Consider the following 10507-nt stretch of genomic DNA (forward strand, 5'->3'; position numbering starts at 1 on the left):
TTGGTAGCAAAATCATACCTTCAAATTTGAACAGCCGCCATTTTGTCGCAAATTAATTTTTCAAAAAAATGAACGATCGGGCACTAGATAATCTTATATATTAACTAAATTTCTCGGGTTTTTTGATTTCTGGTAAACCAGTTCAAAGTTAGAGTGTCATTTGCGGTGACTTAATTACTTTTTAGTTTTTTAATAATTAATTTAATTTATTCTAGTCATTTTTATATGAGAAAAATAATATCACGTATACGTTTTATAATGAATTAATATATTTCGGGAACCGAATTATATATTCTTAATAATATAAAAGTGTTCAAAAATTATATTTGACTTTTAATTTTAATTATTTTATAGCAAAGAGTTCCGAAATCTCTTACACACATAATGGGGATTTTTTTCATCCATATAATTCGCAATTAAGTATATATTCATATTAAGAATATATAATTCGGTTCCCGAAATATATTAATTCATTATAAAACGTATACGTGATATTATTTTTCTCATATAAAAATGACTAGAATAAATTAAATTAATTATTAAAAAACTAAAAAGTAATTAAGTCACCGCAAAACGCTTTTCAAAAAACTGCTTCTGGAAGATTAAGCATATCTTTTTTATTTATCAACATTTTGCAATAAAAAAAATACTAAATAATCTTTGAAATATATATATTTGAAAACATAAATGTTCCTTTCCAAAGCACTTCAAATATTTAAAAAAAAAATTCCCAAAAATACGTGTTTTTCAGACCTTGCAGGTAGGTATAACCCCTTAAAGAATTTAAACTTATATTTTATATAATAATAATAAAACATTTTATTACGTCAAACCGTCGTGAAATAATTAAATAAAATTTGCTAGTTACGTCAAAGTCAAGTTTTCTAAGCTTATAAAACATTTTATTAAAAAACAGATTCAATAAATATAAGTACATGTTATATATATACTTATATTTATTGAATCTGTTTTTTTTATAAAATGTTTTATTATTATCATATATAATATAAATTATTTAATTATTTTTTAATTTTTTTATGAGTAATTTAATTTGTTCTAATTATTTTTGTACGAGAAAAATACTATCACGGGTATACGTTTTATAACGAATTAAATATATTTATGTTCAAAAATTATATTTGACCTTTAATTTTAATTTTGTATTTTATTAAAATTAATAATTAACATATATACTTAATTGCGAATTATATGGATGAACAAAATCCCTATTATGTGTGTAAGAGATTTCGGAACTCTTTGCTAAAATAATTAAAATTAAAAGTCAAATATAATTTTTGAACACTTTTATATTATTAAAAATATATAATTCGACTCTCGAAATATATTAATTCATTATAAAACGTATACGTATTAGTATTTTTCACATATTAAAATGATTAGAATAAATTAAATTAATTATTAAAAAACTAAAAATTAATTAAACGACTTAGACTTAGATGATAATAATAATGAAACATTTATTAAAAAATAATTATAATAGGTCAGGTTAATATTTTATTTATTTATTTATTTATTTATTTATAACATCATAAAATTCTGTCCTTTCCGAAATACGCGAACGCTACGAAAAGATAAATCTCGTACATGCCGCCGGACGAGTTCATGAGCATGAGACGCTCATCTTAGGAACGTATTAATAGTTACTGCATTGACCACTACCACGATATGGCGCTGAAATCAGTGAGAAATGCTGGTCTCTCCTTCATCCAGACCTTTGGCGATCTGTCAATTAATCTGTGCCCAGGCAAACTCCGAATTGATATTGGAGACCTCGTGCGGTGACAACGCGAAACTCCGGTTTCAGTGTTGCCAACGCCGAGAAACCAATTCTCGGGTTTTATGTAGTGGTGTATGTCTGTACACGTACATACACCAACTGCATCGCTCACGCGGACGCACGTAAGAGAGACAAGGACCGATAATCACGTGTTCTCCTTGTTCATCTACCGTGCCGGTATACGCGAGATGCCGCCTGAAAATGCTTTCTGGCCTTCCGTAGCAGAAAGCAGTAACGTAGCAAGACTAATAAGCACCCACTTTTTGGAAATTGTATATATGGTTATGCACATATGTGCATAACGTATATATATAACATATATATATATATATATATATATATATATATATATATATTATATAAGGGATATGTTGATTATATTCTTGATTTCTTTTTGATTATTGATGCTATTGTATAATTTGCTCCAAATACTTATAACGTGAAAGAACGTTGAGTAATGTATAATCAATGCAAGGATGTTCAGTATATCATCCAGTATATAAATTAGAGTTCAAATATATCAATATCAATTTTTTTCTAATATATATATATATATTAGAATATAGAAAAATGATAAAAAAATATATTTCGGCGATTTAAAAATTTTTTAATATATTGAAAATATTTTTACTACATACACTATATATAAGTGTAAAATAATTCAGAAAATAAATTTAATAAAAATCTACATACCAGCTGTGTGCATGTGTGCAATTGATTTATTACTTGAAATTTATTTACGGAATTATTTTGCATTTATATATTTATAGTATGTGTAGTTGTAAAATGATTAAAATATTTTCAATATCAAATTTTTAAGTTTATCGCCTATATAAAAAATATATTTCTATGATTTTCTATATTCCAATATATTATAAAAAAATTGATATTGATATATTTGAACTCAAGTTTTTTACGTGATTAAATATTCTTGCATTGAGCCATCATACGTTACTCGTAAGTTCTTTCACGTCATAAGTACTTATGTAGCAGAGAGAAAGAAATGAGAGTTATACAATGTAACATCAATAATCTTATATATTATAATCTTATATATTATATATATATAATATTTAATTTATTTATAAAAAACATTTTATAAATAAGTAAAATATTATACAGACAATGTACAAGATGTTCAGTTTGTGCCATAACAAGCTTCAATCAATAATTATTACTCCAATGAGTATAATTCACAATAATTTTTATATAATATAATAAGTATTTGAATATATAAAAATATTTTTAAAAATTTGTTTTAAAAATAAATTAATACAAATTGTCGCTCGTGTATTGAAAACAAAGTGATAAATATAAGGCAAACTTATCGAGCTGAATATTCGAGATGTTCAGTCAACTACCATTTATTACATGTATAAATTATAAACTACAGTCATTATATTATATTAAAACTAACGCAAATTAACGCAAATTACAATCATTCTATAAACGTTTCGACCGCACGCGGTCTTCTTCAGTATAATTATTGAAAAATAAATTCTTACAATTCATATGATATCGAAATTTAATTATAGTTATTCAGAATCGAGAGTTTTTGAGCAATTAACGCGTGTTTCAATCCGTCCTGTCCAACAATGTTCGCCTCGATATGATCTCTGATTTTGTTCAGATCTTGGATGATTTCATCGTTAATATGCGAGAAATTAACCCGTACCGTAGGCGCTGCGATTAATAAAAAATTACCGATCAACGTATGTCCAAATTATAATATATATCCCCTACAATTGGTAGTATGCTTACCTATCATCGTTCTTCTTGACAATTTTGCTACTTATTAACAGTTATTAAGGATGACACTTAACAAACAACAATACAGAAAGACAGCTCATTTTAAACTCTACTTGATCGGAGAGCGTGCGTGTTTATATATGATCTAATATCTATGTTTTACTCGTTAATGTCCTATTTGTCCTATTATTATTTATTGTTCGCCTAATATATCCAAAATATCAAAATACGACTCGCTAAGTAACTCAGTATCTTTGTTTAAATTTAGTCCATTTTTTTGTTCCTTGATATGTAGCATCTCAGAAATGAGTCTTTTATAATAATTATTTTCGTTGTCCATGATCTTAACATTGTCCCAATTAAAAGTATGATGTTCATTTATTATGTGTTCAGAAATTACTGAATGTTTCGTTGAGTCCAACCTAATATTATTTTTATGTTCTTTTATTCGCGTCTGCAATTGCCTCTTTGTTTGGCCTACATAAGATGCATTACAATTATTGCAACTGATCTTATAAACCACATTCGAATTGCATGGATGTTTAGTTTTATCTTTCTGTGCTTTAATAATATTATCCAGTTTGTTGAGACATCTATACCCTACCATACAATTTTTATTTTTCACCGAGGAAACAATCATTTCTGAGACCCTATCTATATACGGAATGACAAAGAATTTTTTATTAACCGAGTCATTTCTTATACTTTTTGTTCTTTCTATGTTGGCCTGTCTCTCTAAAATGCTCCCCTTAGATATGATGTGTTCTATCCGATGATTAATTTTGTTAAAAATCAGATCAAGAGGGTAACCATTGCTTCTGAGTATATTAATAATTAACTCCAAATTTTTATTAAAAAATAGTGGATGTGATAGCAATAGACATCTGTCTACAAGGTTATATATTATTCCAATTTTGTGGCATAATGGGTGGTTTGAATAAAATGATAACGTCCTTCCTGAGAAGGTTTCTTTTTGATACCAGTCTATATATATTTTGTTATTAATAATTTTAAGTGATAAATCTAAGAAATTCAAGCTATGATTAACCTCTTGTTCGACCGTGAATTTAAGTCTTTCATGATAGTTGTTAAAATTATTCACAATCTGAGTCATATTAGTCATAGAGGTGGCCACTATTATGTCATCCACATAACGAAAATAAAACAAACATTCCAAATTCAACGCTTTGAGAACTGTATCCTCAAGATCTTGCATAACCAGGTCTGCAATAATTGGTGATAACGGTGACCCCATAGGGGTCCCAAACGTCTGTTTATAAATTATGTCATCAAATGTAAAATATGTAGAAGTCAATATGAATTTTATACCCCCCAAAAATTCGTTTTTCGGTATTTTAGTATTTATTCCAATGTGATCCCATCTATCGTTAATACCGTCAATCGCAAGATCCAGAGGAACGTTCGTAAACAAAGACACCACATCCAAGGAAAACATCCTATCATTCTCATCAATCTTTTTACCAGACAATATGCTGTACAAATCAAAACTATTATTAATATGACTTTTCGCTTTGGGTAGGCTAGTTCGTAAGGTGTTTTGTAAAAACGAAGCCAGCGAGTATAGAGCCGTATCAACCGATGAAACTATGATTCTAACCGGATAGTTTTCCTTATGGATTTTAGGTAATCCATACGCTTTTGGAAGGAGAGAATCACTACAACGTAATTTATAATATTCGTTTTTTGAAATATAATCTTCCTTAAGCCATCTCTTCAACAAACCATTCAAATCGTTCTCTATTTTTTTGCACGGATTTTTTTTGACAATAGTGTAAGTGTTGACATCTTTTAAAACGTTTTCCATTTTGTTAATATAATAAGATCTATCCATCGCGACCGTAGCATTACCTTTGTCCGCGCGTGTGAATAGAACATTCGGATTGTCTTTACAAAATTTTATTAAATCTCTGTGTGCACCAAGTAATTTTTGTTGACTTACGTCATTTTTATCCTTCGTGTTAAGAAGTTGTGCAAATTTTGGAACCGCGATATTTCTGATCGTTGTGAGATTATTAATATTATTTCGTTTGCTATTACTCTCTATGTCCTTGATAAATTCATGTATCGCTGTTTTTTTACTAATATTCGGAAGACAAAATTTATCACCCATTTGCAACAGATTAGATACGTTAGGCGGAATGTCTGTGTTGGATAGATTAACAAACCATTTTTTATTAGTATTTTCCAAAGGGTTAATTGTATCATTGAGAAATTTATTGGCTTCAATGTGTATATTGATCTCCTTGGCATCATTAGTGATTGCCCTGAGAGAATTTTGTGATATTTTCGTCGGTTGTGAAGTTTCAAAATGTAAAGAACAATGTATATCTATAGGTTTGATGCTGTTGATATACTTGTAGTATTGTTTTCTCTTAAGCCAATTGAATTTCTTTTCGTGTGCAGTAACCAATCTGTTGTGGCAATTTTTAAAAGCAATGTTATGATGTTCGAAAATTCTATTCCACGCAAGTAGAGTTTAAAATGAGCTGTCTTTCTGTATTGTTGTTTGTTAAGTGTCATCCTTAATAACTGTTAATAAGTAGCAAAATTGTCAAGAAGAACGATGATAGGTAAGCATACTACCAATTGTAGGGGATATATATTATAATTTGGACATACGTTGATCGGTAATTTTTTATTAATCGCAGCGCCTACGGTACGGGTTAATTTCTCGCATATTAACGATGAAATCATCCAAGATCTGAACAAAATCAGAGATCATATCGAGGCGAACATTGTTGGACAGGACGGATTGAAACACGCGTTAATTGCTCAAAAACTCTCGATTCTGAATAACTATAATTAAATTTCGATATCATGTGAATTGTAAGAATTTATTTTTCAATAATTATACTGAAGAAGACCGCGTGCGGTCGAAACGTTTATAGAATGATTGTAATTTGCGTTAATTTGCGTTAGTTTTAATATAATATAATGACTGTAGTTTTATAATTTATACATGTAATAAATGGTAGTTGACTGAACATCTCGAATATTCAGCTCGATAAGTTGGCCTTATATTTATCACTTTGTTTTCAATACACGAGCGACAATTTGTATTAATTTATTTTTAATATACGCTGGCCTTACAATGCGTCAATTTAACACAAAACGGACTGATTACTATTTTAATTTTAATTTTATTCATAGAGTTTTTGGAAGAATAACCGCAGATTATTTTAAACAATGGATTAATGCGAACTACTTGTTAATAAGAGCGAGAGCAAAATTGGAATTTTTAAGAAATTGTAAAAATAGCGATGTTTTTCCTACACATTTGGAAGGTTTTTGCCGCATTAAATTTAACGTTTTTCATCACAGATCAATCAGAAGACTAGATAGTATGTTGTACAAGTTCAAAACAAATGCGATGAGCATTGAAATTTTTGATTTGCATAGACAGGTAGAGTCATTACAAAATAGGATTTTTCATCTCACTAGCGGGTTATTTAATCGTTTGCCTGTACTCGCGTGGAATAGAATTTTCGAACATCATAACATTGCTTTTAAAAATTGCCACAACAGATTGGTTACTGCACACGAAAAGAAATTCAATTGGCTTAAGAGAAAACAATACTACAAGTATATCAACAGCATCAAACCTATAGATATACATTGTTCTTTACATTTTGAAACTTCACAACCGACGAAAATATCACAAAATTCTCTCAGGGCAATCACTAATGATGCCAAGGAGATCAATATACACATTGAAGCCAATAAATTTCTCAATGATACAATTAACCCTTTGGAAAATACTAATAAAAAATGGTTTGTTAATCTATCCAACACAGACATTCCGCCTAACGTATCTAATCTGTTGCAAATGGGTGATAAATTTTGTCTTCCGAATATTAGTAAAAAAACAGCGATACATGAATTTATCAAGGACATAGAGAGTAATAGCAAACGAAATAATATTAATAATCTCACAACGATCAGAAATATCGCGGTTCCAAAATTTGCACAACTTCTTAACACGAAGGATAAAAATGACGTAAGTCAACAAAAATTACTTGGTGCACACAGAGATTTAATAAAATTTTGTAAAGACAATCCGAATGTTCTATTCACACGCGCGGACAAAGGTAATGCTACGGTCGCGATGGATAGATCTTATTATATTAACAAAATGGAAAAACGTTTTAAAAGATGTCAACACTTACACTATTGTCAAAAAAAATCCGTGCAAAAAAATAGAGAACGATTTGAATGGTTTGTTGAAGAGATGGCTTAAGGAAGATTATATTTCAAAAAACGAATATTATAAATTACGTTGTAGTGATTCTCTCCTTCCAAAAGCGTATGGATTACCTAAAATCCATAAGGAAAACTATCCGGTTAGAATCATAGTTTCATCGGTTGATACGGCTCTATACTCGCTGGCTTCGTTTTTACAAAACACCTTACGAACTAGCCTACCCAAAGCGAAAAGTCATATTAATAATAGTTTTGATTTGTACAGCATATTGTCTGGTAAAAAGATTGATGAGAATGATAGGATGTTTTCCTTGGATGTGGTGTCTTTGTTTACGAACGTTCCTCTGGATCTTGCGATTGACGGTATTAACGATAGATGGGATCACATTGGAATAAATACTAAAATACCGAAAAACGAATTTTTGGGGGGTATAAAATTCATATTGACTTCTACATATTTTACATTTGATGACATAATTTATAAACAGACGTTTGGGACCCCTATGGGGTCACCGTTATCACCAATTATTGCAGACCTGGTTATGCAAGATCTTGAGGATACAGTTCTCAAAGCGTTGAATTTGGAATGTTTGTTTTATTTTCGTTATGTGGATGACATAATAGTGGCCACCTCTATGACTAATATGACTCAGATTGTGAATAATTTTAACAACTATCATGAAAGACTTAAATTCACGGTCGAACAAGAGGTTAATCATAGCTTGAATTTCTTAGATTTATCACTTAAAATTATTAATAACAAAATATATATAGACTGGTATCAAAAAGAAACCTTCTCAGGAAGGACGTTATCATTTTATTCAAACCACCCATTATGCCACAAAATTGGAATAATATATAACCTTGTAGACAGATGTCTATTGCTATCACATCCACTATTTTTTAATAAAAATTTGGAGTTAATTATTAATATACTCAGAAGCAATGGTTACCCTCTTGATCTGATTTTTAACAAAATTAATCATCGGATAGAACACATCATATCTAAGGGGAGCATTTTAGAGAGACAGGCCAACATAGAAAGAACAAAAAGTATAAGAAATGACTCGGTTAATAAAAAATTCTTTGTCATTCCGTATATAGATAGGGTCTCAGAAATGATTGTTTCCTCGGTGAAAAATAAAAATTGTATGGTAGGGTATAGATGTCTCAACAAACTGGATAATATTATTAAAGCACAGAAAGATAAAACTAAACATCCATGCAATTCGAATGTGGTTTATAAGATCAGTTGCAATAATTGTAATGCATCTTATGTAGGCCAAACAAAGAGGCAATTGCAGACGCGAATAAAAGAACATAAAAATAATATTAGGTTGGACTCAACGAAACATTCAGTAATTTCTGAACACATAATAAATGAACATCATACTTTTAATTGGGACAATGTTAAGATCATGGACAACGAAAATAATTATTATAAAAGACTCATTTCTGAGATGCTACATATCAAGGAACAAAAAAATGGACTAAATTTAAACAAAGATACTGAGTTACTTAGCGAGTCGTATTTTGATATTTTGGATATATTAGCGAACAATAAATAATAATAGGACAAATAGGACATTAACGAGTAAAACATAGATATTAGATCATATATAAACACGCACGCTCTCCGATCAAGTAGAGTTTAAAATGAGCTGTCTTTCTGTATTGTTGTTTGTTAAGTGTCATCCTTAATAACTGTTAATAAGTAGCAAAATTGTCAAGAAGAACGATGATAGGTAAGCATACTACCAATTGTAGGGGATATATATTATAATTTGGACATACGTTGATCGGTAATTTCTTATTAATCGCAGCGCCTACGGTACGGGTTAATTTCTCGCATATTAACGATGAAATCATCCGAGATCTGAACAAAATCAGAGATCATATCGAGGCGAACATTGTTGGACAGGACGGATTGAAACACGCGTTAATTGCTCAAAAACTCTCGATTCTGAATAACTATAATTAAATTTCGATATCATATGAATTGTAAGAATTTATTTTTCAATAATTATACTGAAGAAGACCGCGTGCGGTCGATACGTTTATAGAATGATTGTAATTTGCGTTAATTTGCGTTAGTTTTAATATAATATAATGACTGTAGTTTATAATTTATACATGTAATAAATGGTAGTTGACTGAACATCTCGAATATTCAGCTCGATAAGTTGGCCTTATATTTATCACTTTGTTTTAAAAATTAATTGAAAAAGAATATTTAAAATATTTTTTTATATTTAAAATATTCTTTTCTTCAATTAATCTTAAAAAAAATATTTTTAAATATTTAAAAATATTTAAAAATACTATATATTATATAAAAATAATTGTTGATTATTATATTGGATTATTAATTGAATGAAGCTAGAGCTTTTAATATGGCTTTTAATACTGCTTGACAAGGAGAGAGCATTATTCCATCTTTGTCTCTCTTACATCGCATATGTAGTAGCGTCCATGTAGGTACAAACACTAAAAAATATTAAATTTAATTTTTTTATTGTTTTGAATAATTTTATCATTAATATACTTATTTTCAGAACTATTTCAATTTTTATTTCATACTTATGTTTATATAAATTATAAATTAAAAACATATCAAAAATGTAATATATATTAATAAAATGCAAATACATATAGAAAATTAATTATAAAATGTCATCTTAAAATAGTTTTTATTTTTGTTCTTTATTTACATATGCATACATATACAAAAAAATAAAA

The sequence above is a fragment of the Nylanderia fulva genome, unplaced genomic scaffold (genome assembly GCF_048542155.1).
Source record: "Nylanderia fulva isolate GAGA-0341 unplaced genomic scaffold, ASM4854215v1 Scaffold460, whole genome shotgun sequence".
NCBI classification, from domain to species: domain Eukaryota; kingdom Metazoa; phylum Arthropoda; class Insecta; order Hymenoptera; family Formicidae; genus Nylanderia; species Nylanderia fulva.